Source organism: Portunus trituberculatus, chromosome 36, assembly GCF_017591435.1.
Source record: "Portunus trituberculatus isolate SZX2019 chromosome 36, ASM1759143v1, whole genome shotgun sequence".
In the NCBI taxonomy this organism is placed as follows: Eukaryota; Metazoa; Arthropoda; class Malacostraca; order Decapoda; family Portunidae; genus Portunus; species Portunus trituberculatus.
The window spans coordinates 6,751,594-6,774,017 of NC_059290.1; the positions used below are offsets into that span (position 1 = coordinate 6,751,594).

Here is a 22,424-nt window from a genome sequence, read left to right on the forward strand (position 1 = left end):
ATTACTTCATGAATAATTACTGATTAATATTTCCATCAATAAGATAAACTCGGAAATTAATCCCAGGTCTAATCAAAACAGGCCCACGCTGGATTAACGGGGATTACACACACACACACACACACACACACACACACACACACACACACACACACACACACACACACCTGCTGACTGGCCGCGCGTCACACAGGTAAAGATGGCCAGGTAGGTAGATGAACAGGTGCAGTGACCAGGTAGACACAGCTAGACTGGGAAATAACCAGGTGAATTATTGAGACTAGATTGAACTGGTAAAATAATAAAAACAAAGTAAAATAACGTAACCTAGCACGCACGTACGCACGCACACACGCGTAGTGTAGTGGTTAGCACGCTCGACTCACAATCGAGAGGCCCAGATTCGAGTCCCGGAGCGGCGAGGCAAATGGGCAAGCCTCTTAATGTGTGGGGTGTGTTCACCTAGCAGTAAATAGGTACGGGATGTAACTCGAGGGGTTGTGGCCTTGCTTTCCCGGTGTGTGGAGTGTGTTGTGGTCTCAGTCCTACCCGATGATCGGTCTATGAGCTCTGAGCTCGCTCCGTAATGGGGGAAGACTGGCTGGATGACCAGCGGGAGACCGAGGTGAATTACACACACACACACAGACACACACACACACTTTATATGAGTATATTACAAATATGTACACATATAGAGAAGCTTTTAACAGAGAGAGAGAGAGAGAGAGAGAGAGAGAGAGAGAGAGAGAGAGAGAGAGAGAGAGAGAGAGAGAGAGAGAGAGAGAGAGAGAGAGACTATATTAGAGTAGTATTAAAATGTGTAATTATTTCATATCCTGTTACTAATTTTTTTTTCGTTTTTAATTTCCTGATCAGTAAGGCTTTCACGATTAACTCTCCCCCTCCTTCTTCGCTACCTCTCCCACTCATCCTCCCACCCACCCACCCACCCCCACCCACCCACCCACTTTCCCACACACACTCACTCTCTCCCACTCTCCCAAACAAGCCACACGCAAACAACCTCGCCCTCAAAATTCAATCAGCCGAACCCGACTAAATGCAAGCAATTACTACCAACTTGATAGGAATTTGTTCTGACACACACACACACACACACACACACACACACACACACACACACACACACACCTGTACATTTTCAGTGTAATTTTTTACATTGCCTAACTAATAAACCGTTTATTATTATTATTATTATTTAATTATTATTACACAGTGTGTAGCCCCTGTTCACCTAGCAGTAAATAGGTACGGGATGTAACTCGAGGGGTTGCGGCGTCGCTTTCCCGGTGTGTGGAGTGTGTTGTGGTCTCAGTCCTACTCGAAGATCGGTCTATGAGCTCTGAGCTCGCTCCGTAATGGGGAAGACTGGCTGGGTGACCAGCAGACGACCGAGGTGAGGTGAATTACACACACACACACACACACACACACAGTGAGGTGGTTTGCACGCTTGGCTCACAACCGAGAGGACCCGGGTTCTAGTCCAGGAAAGCAGTGAGGGAATTGGCAAGCCTCTTTATGTGTAGCCTCTGTTCATCTAGCAGTAAATAGGTACGGGATGTAACTCGAGGGGCTGTGGCCTCGCTGTCCCGGAGAGTGGTGTGTGATTTGGTCTCAGTCCTATCCGAAGATCGGTCAATATGAGCTCTGGGTTCTTTCCGTATGGGAATGGCTGGCTGGGTGACCAACAGACGACCGTGGTGAGTAACAAACAAACAAACAAACAAACACACACACACACACACACACACACACACACACACACACACACACACACACACACACACACACACACACACAGGTAAGGTCTCCACGCACCGTTACCATTACCTGTCCATTCACCACCGTCGCACCATCACCTGTTGACCTGCACTGGTGACTCGATGGGCCGCGGCGAGTACCTGAAGGAGACACAGACGTAGGCAGCAGGTGAAGGGGTGAAGGAGTGACGGGGACGGGCCGGGAGTGAAGGTCAGATCAGGTCACTTCAAGGACACCATCGCACGTCCCTGTAAATGATATTGTATGTTTGAGAGTAACGTCACGCATTAATGACTCTTGGGTATGTCTTTTTATCCTCTTAATCTTCTAGTTCTTTAAATATTTGATGGATTAACTTCTCGGTAAGTAAAAGGTTCCACATGAAGGGCGGTGATTGAGTTAAGCCTTTCAGTACTGAGACGCACTTTTACCATGAGTTTTGTGAACGACTAGACCATGAACATTGGGAGTGGTCTATGGAGGTCAGAAGATTAATGGCCAGTCTTCAGTATTTTAACCCTTTCAGTACTGTGACACATTTTTGCTATATGTTTTGGGTATGATTAGACGATTTTATTTACATTAGAAAAGCCTGTGGGGAGAGGTCAGAAGATGAATGGCCAGTCTTCACATTTTAATCCCCATATAAGTACCTGAAGCTGCATAAAATCACCAAAAAGTAAGCAGAATGAATATGAAAACATGTCATGGTACTGAAGAGGTTAAAAGGAAGAGGATCAACTAAAACAATTCACACCTTTATGAGAGCATTAAATATCAGTGAAGCAAAAGTGACCAACTCGTTCATCGGTTTTATACTGTTAAGTGGAGGAGATCGAGGCAGAGAGAACTTGCTGGAGAAAACTAAAAACTGCAAATAAATGACTGAAAAAAAATCCAGAGAGGAGAATACAAGACAACTGCAAATTAATCAAGGTAAGGGAACACTGAAAAAACACACAAAAAAAAAAAACAAACCTGGAGGAAACGGAAAACTCACTGAAGAACACTACACATATGCAAACAGATCTAAGCAATGGAACACTGAAAAAAAAAAAAAAAAAAAAAAAAACGGAGGCTTAGACGAAGAGAACTTATTGGAGAAGGTAAGAGCAAACACATCAAGGTAATGGAAGACTGAAAATATTAAAGAAAAACCCTGAAAATATTCTGCACTGACGGAGCGCAAAGTTAGGTAATAGGAAAGTGTTAACGGTAATAAATCATCGCAGACGTCGAGCCCAAGTCCTTTATCGGGAAGAAATTATCAGCTGAGTGGAATTAGCAACAAATTTAAGTGCAAGCAGGTGTATCGCAGGAAAATTCCCGCCCCAAAAAAAAAAAAAATAAAAAGGAGAAATTTGAGTAAAGGTGTTGAAAGCAGCAGCAGCAACAGCAGAGGTGTTTTGTGAAGGAAAGAGGATTTGGCTCCACACTGCAGGCGCGGATTACGTGAGATTTGCACGAGGAGAAATGTGTGAAGAGGAGGTCACATGAGAAACTTTGTAAATGAATGAAAAAAAATAATAAATAAACGGACCGTGAACAAAGAAAATGGAAAAAAGTGAAGGAAATACACAAGGAAAATAAATAAACGGAGGAAAAAAGGGAAATGAAATATAAAACGTAAGAATGAAAATTATGCAAGAAATATAGAAAGAAAAAAACTAAGAGGAAGAACGAAGATGAATAAAGGAAGGATGGAACTGATGACACAAATACAAAGAAAAGCAAAAATATGTACAAGAAAATCAAACTATAAAGAAAATAAAGATAAATAAAAGCAAGAAGAACTAAAAAGACAAGACAAGAGTTTACGTAAGTGTACAAAACATGACAACACCAAACACGCAACACAACCTTGAACACCGAACACCAACAAACACCAACAAAACTAAAATAGATTCAAGATTTTATACATATTCAAACAATTTTCTTTTCTCCCTTTGTGACACGCGACGCTCCCTCTTCTTCTCAAGCACCCCTCTCCCACTCTCCCACTCACTCTCCCTCGCCCGTCAAGAAGATGGCTGCCGCTCGTCTCCCTTTGTGGCGCAGGATTTGCCTTGCCATACACAGGTGAATACAGCGAGCAGTCAGACCACACAGCCCTGACAACGCCGCCGCACCGCTTCCATTCAGGGAACCGCTCCGGGAAGTCTCCATTCAAATTCACACACTCCCGGCGCTGAACGGAAGGATAAAGCTGGATAAAGTTGTCTCTGAGGATTACTTTGTTGGTATACGTCAATCGAAACTAGACTTAAGCAAAGGCGAGTCTTAAATGAACCGAGTCTAACATTATCATTATTATTATTATTATTATTATTGTAAGACTAAACAAGAATTCACACAGACAGTCGCCACAAACCCTCGCTTCATTCAAGACCACGTGACACACAAACAAGTCAAAACAAACCAGCTTAATCTGATGAAGACTTCAAAACGATAATGAATATTGACATCACAACGTTCTTCCCCCCCACTCTCCACCCCACCCACGAGTGTGTGTGTGTGTGTGTGTGTGTGTGTGTGTGTGTGTGTGTGTGTGTGTGTGTGTGTGTGTGTGAGCGCGCGGTAAGGTCAGTCCCAGCGGGGTGATCGTCTCGGAGTCTTGGCTAAAAGCAATCAGCGGTTATTGTGTTGATGTAACTCACTGGAGTGTCGCCAGAAATTGGAAATGTAGATTTGTCAATTTCCCACCACGGCCACGCGCTGAGAGAGAGAGAGAGAGAGAGAGAGAGAGAGAGAGAGAGAGAGAGAGAGAGAGACCAAACAGATACACCGAATAAACTAAATCACAGCGTCTCTACCACAAACCAAGGCCAGAGTTTACAATAACTACCCACAATTCCTAACGAGATTTCATTATAGTTAAAAATCCATAAAAAAAACCCTGTACCTGTCCGTGCTTTAATTAACCTGTCAATTAGTAGACGTCAATTAAACCAAATAGCACAACAATAACTACTACTACTACAACTACGACATCTATTAGTGGATTTGTTGTATCAGAATATTAATACACATTTCAGTATCACTTCCTGTTTGTTATAGTTAGAGATAAATTGTTCTAATGTTATAATTAAATCTTACAGGTGTGTCGGTGAAATACAGGTGAGAAAGGTAAGATACAGGTGAGAAAGGTAAGATACAGATATGAAAGGCAAGATACAAATGTGAAAGGCAAGATACAGATGTGAGAAGCAAGATACAGGTGTTAAAGGCAAGGTACAGGTGTTAAAGGCAAGATACAGGTGTGAAAAGTCGATACAGATGTTAAAAATCAAAATACAGGTAAGAATAACAAGAACAGGTGTGAAAGTCAAGATGCAGGTGTAGAAGTAAAGATACAGGTGTGAAAATCAAGATACAGGTGAAGATACAAGTGTGAATGTCGAAAACAGGTGTGAAAATAAAGAACAGGTGCAGGTGTGTCCGACTTAAGAACAGGTGTGTAACTTAATAATAGGAGTCTTTTTACACGTTCTCACAAGGTACTGAAACGCATGTGGTTTGGAGTACTTACATGGGTTTAAAGTGAAGAGGAGACGAAGTACTGATTCTTATGACCTTCCAGAAGTGACTCATTAAGGTGGCGAGGTGATTGTGGCTCTGAAATGAATCAAAAGCCGAGTGAGTCAATCTTCTGAGTCACTTTGGATTATCGTTGAGTCATAATTCTCACAGTCTCTCTCAGTCCCTCTCTCTCTTTCCCATTCCATCACTTCCCCTCCTTTATCCCCTTCTCCCTGTCTCCTTTTCCCCTCCCTCCCTTCCATCTTCATCACCACCACTACCACTCTCTCCTCTCTCCTCTCCCTTCCTCGATTCTTTCCTCCATCTCTGGTGAAGTGAAAATCCCTTTGTTGTTATTGAGAAAGGTGGACCCCTAGGCTGGCATCCTCTCATCCTCTCATCCTCTCTCCTCCTTCTTCCTTCCTCCTCCTCCACCAAAACATAATTCCATATGAGAGAGAGAGAGAGAGAGAGAGAGAGAGAGAGAGAGAGAGAGAGAGAGAGAGAGAGAGAGAGAGAGAGAGAGAGAGAGAGAGAGAGAGAGAGAGAGAGAGAGAGAGAGAGAGAGAGAGAGAGAGAGAGAGAGAGAGAGAGAGAGGAGAGAAGGTTTATTCGGGTCATTTCCATGTTAAGTAGTGTCGCCTGGAGACTACAAGACACAACCCCGACATTTGCCCTCAATCTCCTCCCTCGATGGAAGAGGAAGAGGAGGAGGAGGAGGAGGAGGAGGAGGAGGAGGAGGAGGAGGAGGAGGAGATTGAAGGACAAGGCGTAAGGAGAAAGACGAAGAGGGAACGCCACGGTGAGAAGACAAATAGAAGAGCCACGAGAGACAAAGGAGGAAGGGAAAGAAAATGGAGGAAAAATTTGAAGATATTTGACACGAGAGAAACGTCAAAACAAGAAGGAAGAAAACGGGAAGGTTTGGAGGAGGAGGAGGAGGAGGAGGAGGAGGACGAATAAAAACAGCAGAAAAAAAAGAGAAAATAAAAGAGGAAGAAGTGATTTAGGAGAAGGAAAGAGGGGGAGAGGCAGGGAGGAAACGAGAGAAGTAAAGTAAAAGAGGATAAAAAAAAAGGAAAACAGGAGGAGAAAAAAGAAAGAAAGGAAAAATGAGGAAGAAAAATAAATGGAAGGAAACAAGGATGTGAAAAAAATAAAGGATAAAGGAAAAGGAAAGAAAAAATAGAAAAGAACCAAGAAAAAACTAAAAACGAGAAAGAAAACGAGGAAGCAGGAAGGAAGAAAACAAGAAGTCGAAGGAGGAAGAAGAGGAGGAGAAGGAGGAGGAGGAGGAGGAGGAGAGGAGGAGCCAATTCAAGAGGTCGCGGGGTAATAGGGAGTTCAAAGGGGAAGAGCCAAGAAGGAAAATAGCAATATCAGTGAAAATTTGAAGGGAGCGAGATGGCGGCGGTGGCGGTGGCGGTGAGGTGGAGACTGTCGGTGGTGGTGGTGGTGGTGGCGGTGAGGGTGGAGACTGTCGGTGGTGGTGGTGGTGGTGGTGGTGGTGTAGCTGGAGGCGCCCCCAGGCACGAATTAGCGCCCTCTTCCAAGAACTAACGCGATTTCCTCACTCAGGGAGAAATGCAAAACAGGAGACGAAAGTGTAGGCGAGATGAGGCGAGCACCGTGAACGCTTTGGAATAATAACGATGAAATAAGAGGACAATGAAGGTTTGGCGTGAGGAACAATGGAATAGCACCGGAAAATGAAGATTATGAAGACTTAACACGAAAATTGAACCTTGAATATTGGACGGAAAAGAAATAACAAAGTGATATTGTAAAAAGCATAACGAAGATAAGGAAAAATGAAGCTTGAATATTAACACAAACCTGAACAAAAGAAAATAACGAAGATAAGAGAAACTAAACATTAAAACTAAGAGAAATTGAACAGGAACGGTGAGTGAAGGTTGTCAAAAGATATAACAGTGAAGAGTAACGAAGATTCAAAGGTAGAGTAACGTTGAATGTGAGCGAAATTCAATAACAGCGCCAAGGTGAACGAAAGCTTAAGGTATTGTGAAAGAAATGTACGCTTTCGAACAATAGCGAAGATGTAAGCGGAAAATGAAGGTATTGAGTGAAAAAAAAAAAAAACTAGGTAGGTTTGGCAACACTAGCGAAGTTATAAAGGAAAAAGGAAAAGGTTCGCTTCTGTTCACCGTAACAAATTGAATAACGCGGAAATGAATGGAAAATTAAGGTATTGTGAAAAAAAATGCACGATTGGCAACAATACAATATAAAATAAAGGAAAAAGAGAATACATGAAAGTACGAGTAGGAAAACACCAGGAAAAGACGAAAGGAAACGAGGAAATAAGCCTAATGCTGAGAAAATTTCGTACTAACACGAATAATAACGCGGAAATGAACGAAAAATGAAGATAAATTGGTGAGAATGAGGAACTGGAATACAAGAAAAGAAAATGGAAGGCCGAGGAAGAAGAGAAGAGTTGTGTGTGGCTGCCGCGGAAACACTGAACTGGCAACGCTGGAAACACTGAATTGGCAACACTGGAAACACTGAATTGGCAACACTGGAAACATGAGGCGGCGTATGAAAACAAATAGCAAACAAAATGCGAAAGAGGAAATAGAAAATGAGACCAAGAAGAGAAAAAAAAAAACTGAATAAATCTAAAAAAAAAAAAAAAAAAAAGGACGCGAACAAATAAAAAAGAACTAAATAAAATGAAAAAAAGGAGTGGGTAAGGAAGAAAAAAAAAATCAAAACGAAACAAATAAAAACACATTGAAAAGTAATAACAAATAAATAAATAAAGGAAATATGAAAAAAAAAAACGTACGTGAAACAAGAGAACATCGAGCGACATTTGACGAGAGGTGAACTTTCCGTAAACACAACAAACATTTCACAATGCTGGACACGGTTATGGACACACAGACAACCACACCACTCACCTCTGCGTCTGTCTGTCCGTCTGTCTGTATGCGTATCATAAGAGTGTGTCTGTCTGTCTGTCTGAGTATTGTATGAATATTTATGAGTGTTTGTATATCTGTCTATCTGTCTGTGTCTGTATGCTTGTATGCGTATCGTAGGAGTGTGTCTGTGTCTGTCTGTATGAGTATTGCATGAGTATAATAGGAATGTTTGTCTATCTGTGTGTCTGTGTGTCTGTCTGTGTGTGTCTAAGTATTGTATTAATATTTTTTTTTTTTTTTTTTTACATTACAAGGGCACTGGCCAAGGGCAAACAAAGTGTTGGAAAAAAAAAAATCCCACTGGTTGCCAGGCCCTGTTAAGAAGAAAGTAGAAAGAGAAAAAACAACAAAAATCTAAAAGGAGGGTCCAGTTAACGTAAGAGGTGTCTTGACACTCCTCTTTTGAAAGAGTTTAAGTCATAGGCAGGTGGAAATACAGACACAGGTAGAGAGTTCCAGAGTTTACCAGTGTAGGGAATGAAGGAGTGAAGATACTGGTTAACTCTTGCATTAGGAAGATGGACAGAATAGGGATGAGAAGAAGTAGAGAGTCTTGTGCAGCGAGGCCGCAGGAGGGGAAGGCATGCAGTTAGCAAGTTCAGAAGAGCAGACAGCATGAAAACAGCGGTAGAAGACAGATAAAGATGCAACATTGCGGCGGTGACTTAAAGAATCAAGACAGTCAGTTAGAGGAGAAGAGTTGATAAGACGAAAAGCTTTAGATTCCACCTTGTTTAGTAAAGCTGTGTGTGGATCCCCAGACATGAGAGCCATACTCCATACACGGGCGGATAAGGCCCTTGTACAGAGCAAGCAGCTGGGAGGGAGAGAAAATGGACGAAGACGCCATAGGACACCTAACTTCTTGGAAGCTGATTTAGCAAGAGTAGAGATGTGAAATTTCCAGTTTAGATTTTTAGTGAAGGATAGACCGAGTGTGTTTAATGTAGAGGAGAGGGAAGTTGAGTGTTATTGAAGAAGAGAGGATAGTTGTCTGGAAGGTTATGTCGAGTAGATAGTTGTAGAAATTGAGTTTTTGAGGCATTGAACAAAACCAGGTTTTCTCTGCCCCAATCAGAAACAAGTGAAAGATCAGAAGTTAGGCGTCCTATAGCATCTCGCCTTGAGTCATTTAATTGTTGTTGGGTTGGGCGTCTGTTGAACGCTGTTGAATAATGCAGGGTGGTATCATCAGCATAGGAGTGGATAGGGCATTGAGTCAGATTTAGGAGATCATTGATGAATAATAGAAAGAGAGTGGGTGATAGGACAGAACCCTGTGGAACACCACTGTTGATAGTTTTAGGGAAGAACAGTGACCGTCTACTACAGCAGCAATAGAACGATCGGAAAGGAAACTGGAGATGAAGGTACAGAGAGAAGGATAGAATCCGTAGGAGGGTAGTTTAGAAATTAAAGATTTGTGCCAGACTCTATCGAAGGCTTTCGATATGTCAAGGCCGACAGCAAAGGTTTCACCGAAGTCCCTAAAAGAGGATGACCAAGATTCAGTTAGGAAAGTAAGAAGATCACCAGTAGATCTGCCTTTACGGAAACCATACTGGCAATCAGAGAGAAGGTTGTGAGCTGATAGATGCCTCATTATCTTCCTATTAAGGATAGACTCAAAGGCTTTAGAAAGGCAGGAAATCAAAGCTATAGGGCGGTAGTTAGAAGGATTGGAGTGGTCACCTTTTTTAGGGACAGGTTGAATGTGAGCAAACTTCCAGCAAGAAGGATAAATAGAAGTAGAGAGACACAGATGAAAGAGTTTGACCAGGCAGTGAGCGAGTTCGGAAGCACAGTTTTTGAGAACAACAGGAGGGACTCCATCCGGACCGTAAGCCTTCCGAGAATCAAGGCCAGAGAGGGCCAGGAAAACGTCTTTATAAAGAATTTTAATTTTAGGGATGAAGTAGTCAGAGGGTGGAGGAGTAGGAGGAATATGCCCAGAATCATCCAAAGTTGAGTTGGTAGCAAAGGTTTGAGCGAAGAGTTCAGCTTTAGAAAAGAAGAGACAGCTGTAGAGCCATCTGGATGAAGTAAAGGAGGGAAAGACGAAGAAGTAAAGTTGTTAGAGATATTATTGGCTAGATGCCAGAAATCTCGAGAGGAGTTAGAATTGGAAAGACTTTGACATTTTCTATTGATGAAAGAGTTTTTAGTAAGTTGGAGAATAGATTTGGCATGATTACGGGCAGAAATATATAGGGCATGAGTTTCAGCAGTTGGATGGCTACGGAACCGTTTGTGAGCCGCCTCTCTATCATTGACAGCACGAGAACAAGCAGAGTTAAACCAAGGCTTTTTAGCTTTAGGGTTAGAGAAAGTATGAGGAATGTATAGCTCCATGCCAGAGATAATCACCTCTGTTATGCGCTCGGCACAAAGAGAAGGATCTCTGACATGAAAACAATAATCATCCCAAGGGAAATCAGAATAGTACTGCCTTAGTTCCTCCCACTTAGCAGAGTTAAAATGCCAGAAGCACCTCCGCTTAGGCGGGTCCTGAGGCTGCACTGGAGTGATAGAACTGGTAACGGAAATTAGATTGTGGTCGGAGGAGCCCAACGGAGAGGAAAGTTTAACAGAGTAAGCAGAAGGGTTGGAGGTTAGGAAAAGATCAAGAATGTTGGGCGTGTCTCCAAGGCGGTCAGGAATACGGGTAGGGAACTTCACTAGCTGCTCTAGGTCATGAAGGATAGCAAAGTTGAAGGTTTGTTCACCAGGTTGGTCAGTGAAAGAAGATGAAAGCCAAAGCTGGTGGTGAACATTGAAATCCCTAAAATGGAGATCTCAGCAAAAGGAAAGTGAGATAAGATGTGCTCCACCTTGGAAGTCAAATAGTCAAAGAATTTTACATAGTCAGAGGAATTAGGTGAGAGGTATACAGCACAGATGAATTTAGTTAGAGAGTGACATTGAAGTCTTAGCCAGATGGTAGAAAATTCTGAAGATTCAAGATTGTGGGCACGAGAGCAAGTGGTGTCGTTACGCACGTATGCGCAACATCCAGCTTTGGATTGAAAATGAGGATAGAGCAAGTAGGAGGGAACAGAAAAGGGGCTGCTGTCAGTAGTCACAGACAACTGTGTTTCGGTTAGGAAGAGAAGATGAGGTTTAGTAGAGGAGAGGTGGTGTTCCACAGATTGAAAATTAGAACGAAGGCCACGAATGTTGCAGAAATTGATAGTGAAAGTATTAGATGAAGTGTCAAGACACCCAAGGTCGACAGCAGAGGGGCAGTCCGACCTGGGGACATTTATGGTCCCTCCCAGAGGGGACTCCGAGGCAGGGCGTGGTGAAGCCATTATTAAATTTTGATTTGAAGAGAGTGTAAAAGTGTAAGGTGTTGTAGTGTAGTGTAGGAAGTAGTAGAAGTTGTCTTTAGAGGGCAGGCTGCAGCTGCTCAATTGTATAAATGAGACCACAAAGGGAACCGGGAAGAGAGGACACGGGGAATCACTCAGTCTGCAGCACTGCCTACATCCCCGTAAGTACCTCTCCTGGAGTATTCCACCGGGCGGCAGGTGACTACTGCCTACTCCACATTTAGGAATGTTTGTCTATTTGTCTGTTTGTCTGTTTTTGTCTCTTTGGTATTTTAAATGTATGAATGTTTAAAAATGCGTGTCTGTCTCTCTCTCTGAGTATTTCAAGTGTATAAATGTTTGTCTGTGTCTGTCCGTCTGTGTGTGTGAATATTCTAAGTATGAATGTTTAAGCTTGTCTACAAGGGTTACTTATATTCTGAGCAAATTTCTGGTGTGTGTGTGTGTGTGTGTGTGTGTGTGTGTGTGTGTGTGTGTGTGTGTGTGTGTGTGTGTGTGTGTGTGTCAATAAAGTTCATATCTATTCATCCTTATACAACTTAATTTCCATCCCTATACATATTCTAACTATTTCAATCCATTCATTTCCTATTTCAAATTGCTATAGGCCTACTTTCTTACCCATCAATGCTCCTCTCTTACCCCATCCCCCAACCTCCATTTTTCTACCCACACCTTCCCGGCTTCCCTTCTTCCTTCCCAGCCTCCTATTTCTTCCTGCCTCTCTTCCCAGCCTCCTCTCCTCCCACCCCACTCTCCAGTCTCCCTCCACTCTCCAGTCTCCCTCTCCCTCCCCACCCCACTCTCCAGCCTCTCTCTCACTCTGTCTCTCCCCACTCCACTCTCCAGCCTCTCTCTCCCTCCCTACCCTACTTCCCAGTCTCCCTCTCCCTCCCCATCCCACTCTCCAGTCTCCCTCTCCTCCCACCCCACCTCCGTCCCTCCCACTTCACAGCCACCCTCTCCTCCCACCCCACTTCCCAGACTCCACTCCCCAACCTCTCTCTCCCTCCCTATCCCACTTCCCAGCCTCTCTTCCCCACCCCACTCCCCATCCTCTCTCCCTCCCACCCCACATCCCAGCCTCCCTCTATCCCCCAACCCACTTCCTAGCTTCCTTCTCCGCCCCCTGCCCTCCCCCTCCAGCTCCACTCATCCATACTAAACCTGATCCTTCATCTTTTTTTATAACCTTCAAACAAACTTCACGAATTCAATTTCCCACGCCATCTATCGACCCTATCAACTTTGCATTTCATCTTCACAACTTTTACCAACACCCATCCATCCATCCATCCATCCATCCATCCATCCATTTATACACTTCAGCCTTTTAAACTTTTACCAATTCAGTTTTGTACTTCTACCGCACTTTACAATCCAATATATTCCATTGGGTCTGTTTAGATGAAGTGTTGTAACCTTTTAAATATTCCTGTAATTCCAACCATTCCTACTTCTACTCCTGTCCGGTAATTCCAGCTCCGTCTACCATTCCAGCCTAACATTCCTAAATTTAACCACTTCTCAAAACGCAATTCTAAACACTTCAGAATTTAACCACTTCTTAAAACACATTTCTAAAACACTTCCTAAATCTAAATATTTCTTAAAATTCTAAAACATTTCTAAACCTAACCACTTTAAACAACACAATTCTAGAACACTCCTAAATCTAGTCACTTCTCAAAACATTTCTAAAACACTCCTGATTCTAAGCACTTTCTAAAACAATTATAAATCATTTCTAAACCTAACCACTTCTCAAACAACACAATTCAAGAGCACTCCTGAATATAAATACTTCTTAAACACAATTCTAAAACACTCCTAAATCTAACCAATTCTTCAAACACAATTTTAAAACACTCCTAGATCTTCTTCAAGCAACACTACTCCTAAATCTTCAAGCAACACAATTCTAGAACACTCCTGAATATAAATACTTCTTAAACACAATTCTAAAACACTCCTAAATCTAACTAATTCTTCAAACACAATTTTAAAACACTCCTAGATCTTCTTCAAGCAACACTACTCCTAAATCTTCTTCAAGCAACACAATTCTAGAACACTCCTGAATAAAAATACTTCTTATACACAATTCTAAAACACTCCTAAATCTAACCAATTCTTCAAACACAATTCTATAACACTCCTAGATCTTCTTCAAGCAACACTACTCCTAAATCTTCAAGCAACACAATTCTAGAACACTGAATCTAAATACTTCTTCAAACAATTCTAAAACACTTCTAGATCTAATAATTTCTTCCAGCAACACACCATTACAAGCCAAGGTCAACATTTAATAAAGGTCAAATCACACCTGGCCACCGTGAGCCGCACACCTGAGCTGGCCACCGTTACCTGGGAGTCGAAACACAAACACTCTCGGCAAATTAAACCAATATCTATTAAAGAGGCGAGACCACCACCACCGCCACCACCACCACTACTTCCCCGCAGGAGCTGTCACAAAACAACACACTTATGACTTCAGGCAAACAAACAGACGGACAGACACACATACACACACACAGAGAGAGAGAGAGAGAGAGAGAGAGAGAGAGAGAGAGAGAGAGAGAGAGAGAGAGAGAGAGAGAGAGAGAGAGAGAGAGAGAGAGAGAGAGAGAGAATAGACTAGAAAACCAGAAAAAATGAAAAATGCAAAATGCAAAAAGAAGAAAACACAGAGAACTGAAAGATAGAGAGAAAGAGACAGAGACACAGCCAGACAGAGAAAGAGACAATAAGAGAGACAAGAAACCAAGAACAAAATAAGAGAAAGACAATAAGAAAGACTAAAAACCAAAAACAAAACACGAAAAACCCTCAAAAAAAAAAAAAAAAAAAAAATGACAAAACACCAAGAAAACAGACAAACAAAGACAGAAATAGAGAAAAAAAAAAAAAAAAAAAGAAAGACTAGAAATTAAGAACAAAATGACACGAAAAACCCTCTGAAAGATAGAAAACAAGACAGAAAACACCAAGAAAACGGAGATAAAGAAAGAGAAAACACCAAAAGAAGCGAGAGAGAATTTAAGAAGCAACTCCTCAAAATAACTCGGCAAAGAAATAAAGACTTGCAATTCACAATACATCAGATAAAGGAAAGAACAAAGGAAGAGGAGGAGAAAGGAGGAGAAGAAGAAGAAGAAGAAGAAGAAGAAGAGACGGAGGAGGAGGAGGAGGAGGAAGAAGAAGAGGAGGAGGATAAATGAGAAATAGATGAAGGAGAAGCGAAGATACTTTAGGAGGAAACATCAAATGAGAAACTATACTACAGAAAAAAAGTGACCGGTAATAAAGCAGAGAGAGAGAGAGAGAGAGAGAGAGAGAGAGAGAGAGAGAGAGAGAGAGAGAGAGAGAGAGAGAGAGAGAGAGAGAGACTAGTAATTAAGAGGGAAAGAAGAAAGAGATTAAGGACGAGAGGTCAGGAGGGAGGGAGTGAGGGAAGTGGGAAGGGAGAGAAGGGGAGACGTCACAGGGGGAAGGGAAACAAGGAGGGAGGGGGGGGGATGAGACACCCATTAGGGAAACAGCAAACACAGAATTACCATCTAAAGTTGTCTTATTGTGTCTTCCCGCGCGAATGGAAAGAGGGGAGAGGGTGAGGGGAGAGGGGAGGTGAGGGGAAAGGGAGATAGGGAGGAACAGGGAACAATTGGGAGAGAGGAAGTGGATGGACGTGGCGGGAGGGAACAGGAAGGGTGACTGTGACAGGAGGAGGAGGAGGAGGAGGAGGGGGAAACTAGGAAGGGAAGGGAGGGAAGGAATGGGAGAGATCAGAAAACTCATTAAAATAAATCAAGGGAAAAAAAAAAGAAAACGAAAAAGAAATGAACCAAAAACAGGAAAATAAAAAAAAACGCGGAAAAACAAGGAAAACAAAATGCTGGAAAAAAACGAAAATAGGGAAAAAAATCAGGAAAAACGAAAATATTGAGAAGGGATCACTAACTACCTGTCCTCTGACCACTCACCAATAACTACCTGTCTAATTAACCACTAATCACCAACTACCTGTCCTAATGAACTACCAATCAACACCAAGGGAAGGGAAGGAAAGGAAAGGAAGGGGAAGAGAAGGGAGAGAAAGGGAAGGGAAGGAAGAGGAGGAGGGAAGGGGAGGGAAGGGGACGAGAAGGGAAGGGAAGGGAAGGGAAGAGAAATGAAAGGGGAAGTGAGGGAAGGGAAGGGAAGGGAAGAGAAAGAAGAGAAATGAGAAGAGAACAGAAAAGAAAAAGGGAAGAGAAGAGAAGAGAAGGAAAGGAAAGGAAAGGAAAGGAAAGGAAAGGAAAGGAAGGGAAGGGAAGAGAAGGGAAGAGAAGAGAAGGGAAGAGAGGGGAAGGGAAGGAAAGGAAGGACTAAGAGGACACATGAAAGAAAATGAGGCAGAAATTGTACAAAAAAAAAAAAGGCAACGAAAAATGTCCTAATGCACCACCAATCACCACTAATCATTAACTGCCTGTCCTAATGAGCCACTAACCACCGTGATCACCCTCAGTACTGCCAACCTTACCAAACAATTCACTCCTACAATTATCTCTACAAGTCTATTATTCAACTACTTCCCTCAATCACCACTGTCTTATCTTGCCCTTCCTAACACTAACTACCCAACCACTACCAGTAATCAACCACAACAACAGCCTAAACCACCCTTAACTTACCCTCAACCACCACTACGTTTTCCTCACCACAACTTTGCTATTACAATGATCGCCCTCCTCCTGCTCCTCTTCCTCTTCCTCCTCTTCCTCCACCTCTCCCATTAACCAACTTCTAAAGCCACTCTCACTTCTCTCAACTCCCATTTGACAAGCACCCTAACCTACTCTCCCAACACTAGAACTATTCACCTCCTCTCCCTTCTCCCCTCTCCCCGACCGCCACCACAGCCACACGAGTCTCCAGCCCACTCTTCTCCCACACTTATCTTCCTTTACTCAGTTTATGCTAACGTGGGAGTGATTTATGGCTCATCTCGTGTGAATTCTGCAGTGTTTGCCCAGGATAAAGTCGTGTTATGCATCACCACTGACTCCCGCGTCCTTCCCCACACCACCTTCACCAGCTCGCGATAACAGAAAATGGTTTGCGTCTAGTTGAGTTGCAATTACCATGATGGACAGGAAATACGCGGGTTTACGACGCTATCAAGAGGAAATAATAGTCTACTGGTAATTTCCTCACAAGTAGTAAAAGGTAATGGCTTTGAATAAACGATACGAGTGGAAAAAAAGATAGTTTGAGTTTAAGATAGTTCATCAGCTAGGGAGAGAAAGAAAGGGAAGGTTGTAAGAGGGAAGGTTGTAAGTGGTATAGTTTTAAATATGATCGAGGTTGCATTACTGGTGACTTCTGAAATGTTAACAAAAATGGTGGTTCAATAAAGGCAAATAAATGTAAATCTGAGGAAAAAAAAACAATGTAGAGAGCGAGAGGGGAAGTGAAAATTACGAAGAAAACAAGAAAAGGACGAAAAAATAAACATCAGAAAAGAAAACAAAAGAAAGGAAAAATAAGAATGAAAAAAGGAAAACCAAACACACAAGAATAAGTAACAAAAACAGTAGGAAAAAGAAAACGAAAAATAAGATAAAGATAGAGAATATAGAAAAAAAATCCGGACACTAAAAATAAAGAATAAGGACAAGAAAAAGAAAAAAATACGAGAGAGAGAGAGAGAGAGAGAGAGAGAGAGAGAGAGAGAGAGAGAGAGAGAGAGAGAGAGAGAGAGAGAGAGAGAGAGACCACTAATACCATTCACTAATATACCAACAAAACACACACGCGCCTCAAACTCACCGGAATCTTCTCGTCCGTTCACCGCGTCACTCTATAAATATGGAAATCTGAGACCACCACGGCCAGACTCCATCCCCCACCCGGCTCATCCTGCATTACTCCCTCTCCTTCTCCCTGCCCCTCTTCTCCTTTCTCCTCTTCCTACTTTTTCTTTTCTTCCTTCTCCTTCTCATCCTTATCTTCCACTTCCTCAATCTCTTTTTACTTTTACTTTTCTACTGTTACATATGTCTAAGTAACTACAGACTGCCTGTTGTACTGTCAGGCTAAAGGTTTAAATAGCATTATGTCTGCTAAGGAACCATCTATGTCTCAGCAGACTGGCCCACATATTGACTTCTTTGTATTGTATGTGCTTTGAACATTTTTGGCAATAAAAAATCAAATCAAATCTTCAAATCTTCATCTTCTATTCCTCCTCCATCTTCCTCGCTCACTCCTCCCTTTCCCTCTTACCTTTCTTCTCCCTCTCCCTCTTTCTTGTCCCCCGTCCTCTCCCTCTCCTCCTCCTCCCCTCTCCCTCTCTGCATTGTTCATGGTCCTCAGCTAACCACAAAACCACAGACCTCGTGTTGCTGCTACAAAGACGTGACTTGGTTGTACTTTTCCTTCACAAACCCCCCCATCCCCCCCCTCAAGCTGTCCTCCTCTTATATTAATCCCCACTCCCCACCCCATCAGCTGTCTTACTATTTAACCCCTACCCACCTCACCCTCAACCTGCCACTCCCACCCTACACTCATCCCCCCTGTCACTGCCACCATGCATCTCTCCTGTCTCCTGTCTACTGCACTTTTCACCACATCACTAAACCACAAACCATCAGTCACCACCACAACACCATCACCACTCACCACAGTCAACTATTTCAAGACATTTGTTCAAGACTTTTGGTTAATTCTTTTTGATCTTTAAGGGAACTGGCATTCAAGTGGGTCTTTTTTTTAATCTTTTGTTGCCCTTGGTTGGCTTCCCTCTTGCCCCCATCCCCCCCCACAAAAAAAGAATCCTTGACGTCTACAGCATGCAGCAATCACCAATTTCACGCCCTCACACACCAATAGTCATTCAAGCACCACCAGTCACCACCACACACGGCAGTCATAGCTACACGTAACATTCCTTCACGTAAACACCTTTCTCATCTTTTAGGGAACTTGCAGCTTAAGTGGACCTTTTTTTTTTTTAATATTTTGTTGCCCTCGACAAGCTTCCCTCTTGAACAAAAAAAAAAAAAAAATAAAATAAATAAAATAAATAAATAGAATAAAATAAAAATCACGCCTTTACGCACCAGTAGTAGTCATGTATACACCACCACACAACACCGCCAGTCAAAACTAAGTACACTAACACTCCATTATGTGTACACCAATCACCAATCTCACGCCCTCATACCAGCAGTTACTTAAATGTTAGTCACCACTCACCCACAGTTAGCTTTTTTCTGTCTTGCTTTCTTAATATTTTCTCTCTCTCTCTCTCTCTCTCAGATTTGCACCAGAATTTATTTTAACCATGTCTATTGTTTTTTCTTTCTTGCTTTCTTCTTATTCTCATCTCTCTCTCTTTCTCTTTCTCTTTCTCTCTCTCTCTCATTCAACTTTTGTTATTTTGCTTAGATTTGCCCCGTTATTTACTTCTTTTTAACCCGAGGCTCATCACCACGTCAGAATTGGGTGTTTCCAGCATAACACCCCTTCAGCGCCTGTACAGTATAACATTAACAAATTCAGCAGCGGAACTACACCACTCCAGGCAAGCGATGCATTATTCAGACCGCCTCACGCTAACACAATCACTCTTTTTACGCCCAGAACCACCCTACATTTTCTTTGATTACACGCTGTTCCCTCTTTCTCTCAAAGCCTACGTCTCCCATTAGGATAAAAAAATAAGGTAGAAAATTTCCCTCTTCCCAGTAAGCGCTCGTAATATCCCGTTTTCTTAGTGCTGGGATTCGAAGCGGAGGGGGAACTCAGGTAAAAAGTGACCTCAGCATTTTTCATATTGGAGCAAAACTGTAAAATTGCAAGTCACTGGCGATCGACAGGTGAGGGTCAGGCAGGTGCAGCTGAGGGAAGGAGGGTGGAGGAGGAGGAAGAGTAGAGGAGGGAGGGAAGATATTGCAGGTGAGGGTTAGAGGAGGGAGGGGATGGTGGAGGAGAAGAGTGGACGAGGAGGGAAGATGGAGGGAGTGTGGAGGTAGATGGAGAAGGAAGGTGAAGGAGGGAGTGTGGAGGTGGATGGCGGAGGAGGAGGGTAAGGGGAAGAAGAGGTATACAGGAAGGGAGAAAGTGGAAAATGGAGGGCGAGGAAGTGAAAAGGGAGGGAGTGAAGGGAGGGAAGAGTAGAAGAGGGAGGGGAAGAGTGGAGAATGGAGGGAGTAGAGTGAAGGAAAGAGGGAGGGAAGAGTGAAGGAAGAGGGAGGGAGAGTGGAGGAAAGAGGGAGGGAGAAGAGTGAAGGAAAGAGGGAGGGAGAAGAATGAAGGAAGAGAGGGAGGGAGAAGAGTGGAGGAAAGAGGGAGGGAGAAGAGTGAAGGAAAGAGGGAGGGAGAAGAGTGAAGGAAAGAGGGAGGGAGAAGTGGAGGAAGAGAGGGGGGAGAAGAGTGGAGGAAAGAGGGAGGGAAGAGTGAAGGAAGAGAGGAAGGAAGGGGAAGCATGGAGGAGGAAGGGAGGGAGCAGAGGAAGGAGAACTTAGGGAGAGTGAAGGAAGAGAGCAGGGGGGAGGGAGGGGCGGAGGAATGGGAGAGGGGGGGAGGGTTACAGGTAATGCCGCACCTGGCCTCCATGCAATACACAATTAACCATTTCACCTGCGTGGGCTGAAACTCGCTCGCACTTTTTTATTCGATTCCAAAACTCATGAATTTCCGTTCCAAATCTGTACATTTTTCATCCACTGCCTTCCTTACTTTGCCTTCCTTCCTTCCCTTCCTTGCCCTTCTCTTCTCATCCTCCCTGTTCCAATCTAGTAACTTTTTCCCCTTCCTTTCACTCATACAACCCAAATAAATTCCCCTCGTGACCTAGTTTTTCCACTTTTTTTTCATTTACTACATTTTTCATAACCACTTTTTATCATTACTGGAAGCATCAACTCTTTCTGTCCACACACATTACTCATATCTATTAAAAAAAAAAAAAAAATCAAGTCAGCATCAAATTTAGGCCTCCAGAATGCTGCCGAGCGCCCCAAAATAGACTCAACAGGTGAAGTCTACCTGGCGCAACAACAGAGGCGTAACAGTAACACATAAAGGTGGTTATGACGCGCACTCCCCCGGACTGCCGCTACACTTCATTACTATTGCAAGAGAGAGAGAGAGAGAGAGAGAGAGAGAGAGAGAGAGTGTGGAGGGATGTAAAGAGGAGAGAGAAGGGATGAAGGGATGGAGAGAAGAAAGAGGGAGGGAGAGAGGAAAGGGAAAGATAGGAAAGAGAGTAAGGAAGGGGGAGAGAGGAAAGAGGGCGGCATGAAGGAGGAAGGTGAATGACAGAGAGGAAAGAGGAATAAGAGAGAAAGAGGAGGAGAGAGTAAGGGAACGCGAGACAGAGATAGAGGCAGAGAAGTATGCATAAAGGGAGAAAGGGAGATAGAAATGGATGGAGAGAGTGAGTGGAAAGGAGGGAGAGATAGAAGTAGGGAGAGAGGAAGGAAGGAAGGAAGGATGTATGAATGGATGGAGGGAGTGAGGCAGGAATTGGGAGAGGATGGAAGAGATAGTTGGAAAGAAGCAAATAGAGGAAGAGAAAACAGACAGAGAGAGAGAGAGAGAGAGAGAGAGAGAGAGAGAGAGAGAGAGAGAGAGAGAGAGAGAGAGAGAGAGAGAGAGAGAGAGAGAGAGAGAGAGAGAGAGAGGAAACACAAACCTCCCACATCATTAATGCAAAACAAACACAAAATTTACCAACCAACAAACAAACAAACACACACAAAAAAAAAAAAAAAAAAACCAAGACATTTTCCTCACCTCTCACACGTGCTCCCCTCCTCCCTTCCTCCCGTGAACTGAGCGTGACGGGGGGACGGGGGAAGGAGGACGGGGACGGGGAACGGGGGACGGGGACAAGCCAAGGAAGTAAACTGAACTCCCATTGGCTCCCGGGATCAGGTGTTGGAATGGCGAGAGGTGATTGGCCGGCGATGGGGTTCGAGGGTTCAATGATTCAAGGTTCAGGGTTCGAGTCTCATGTTGGCCGGTTTGTGTGTGGTGTCTTGTGAATCTTGAGAGGAAGGAAGGAAGGAAGGAGGGAGGAAGAGAAAAGCGGAAGGAGGGAGGGAGGGAGGAGGAAAGGAAGTAAAGGAAGGAAAGAAGGAAGGAAGGAAAGAATAGAAGGAAGAAAGGAAGGAAGGAAGGAAGAAACGAAGGCAGGATGAGTTAATTGAGAGAAATGGAAGAAAAACTTATTAAAAATGTTGTGAACTCAGGAATACACACACAAACGCACGCACACACGACATATATTCTCTCCCTCTCTCTCTCTCTCTCTCTCTCTGAACAATCGGAGAGAGAGAGAGAGAGAGAGAGAGAGAGAGAGAGAACCTAATCCCAGACAGTAACCAATCACCTAATATTACATCACCTAATTTTGAAGCCTCGGATTACTCGAAGCGTGAATTAATGAGTCTTTAAATTGCTTCATTCCTCCTCCCAGCACCCCCTCCCTCTCCCCATACCCCTAATAGCCCCCTCCTGACCCCCCACAGTCCAAAAGCAGTCAGGGTGTAGTAAACAGGCGGTGGAATGAATGGCTGGCCAATTTTCGTGTTTACTGGTAAGTCAACAATGAAGGGAAGGTAAGGTGTGGAGCAGGTGGTCTCAGATTAATTAGGGGGATGTTTACACCTTACCTGAGGCACCTGTGGAAATTATAGGTGCTTAATGATCTCTCTCTCTCTCTCTCTCTCTCTCTCTCTGCATGGTTTTGCATGGTTTTGTGTGTGTGTGTTTGTGTGTGTGTGTGTGTGTGTGTGTGTGTGTGTGTGTGTGTTTAACGTAAAAAACT

The 22,424-nt window shown here is 43.3% G+C and overlaps 1 long non-coding RNA gene across 1 annotated transcript; it reads right to left on the minus strand.

The window, feature by feature from the left end:
* Positions 1–1,863: 1,863 nt before the first annotated feature.
* LOC123513490 lies at positions 1,864–21,446 on the minus strand. The gene is made up of 3 exons (XR_006677379.1): positions 21,389–21,446; positions 5,318–5,403; positions 1,864–2,036 (listed from the first exon to the last, which is right to left on the minus strand). It is a non-coding gene; the product is annotated as an uncharacterized LOC123513490 (long non-coding RNA).
* Positions 21,447–22,424: the final 978 nt, after the last annotated feature.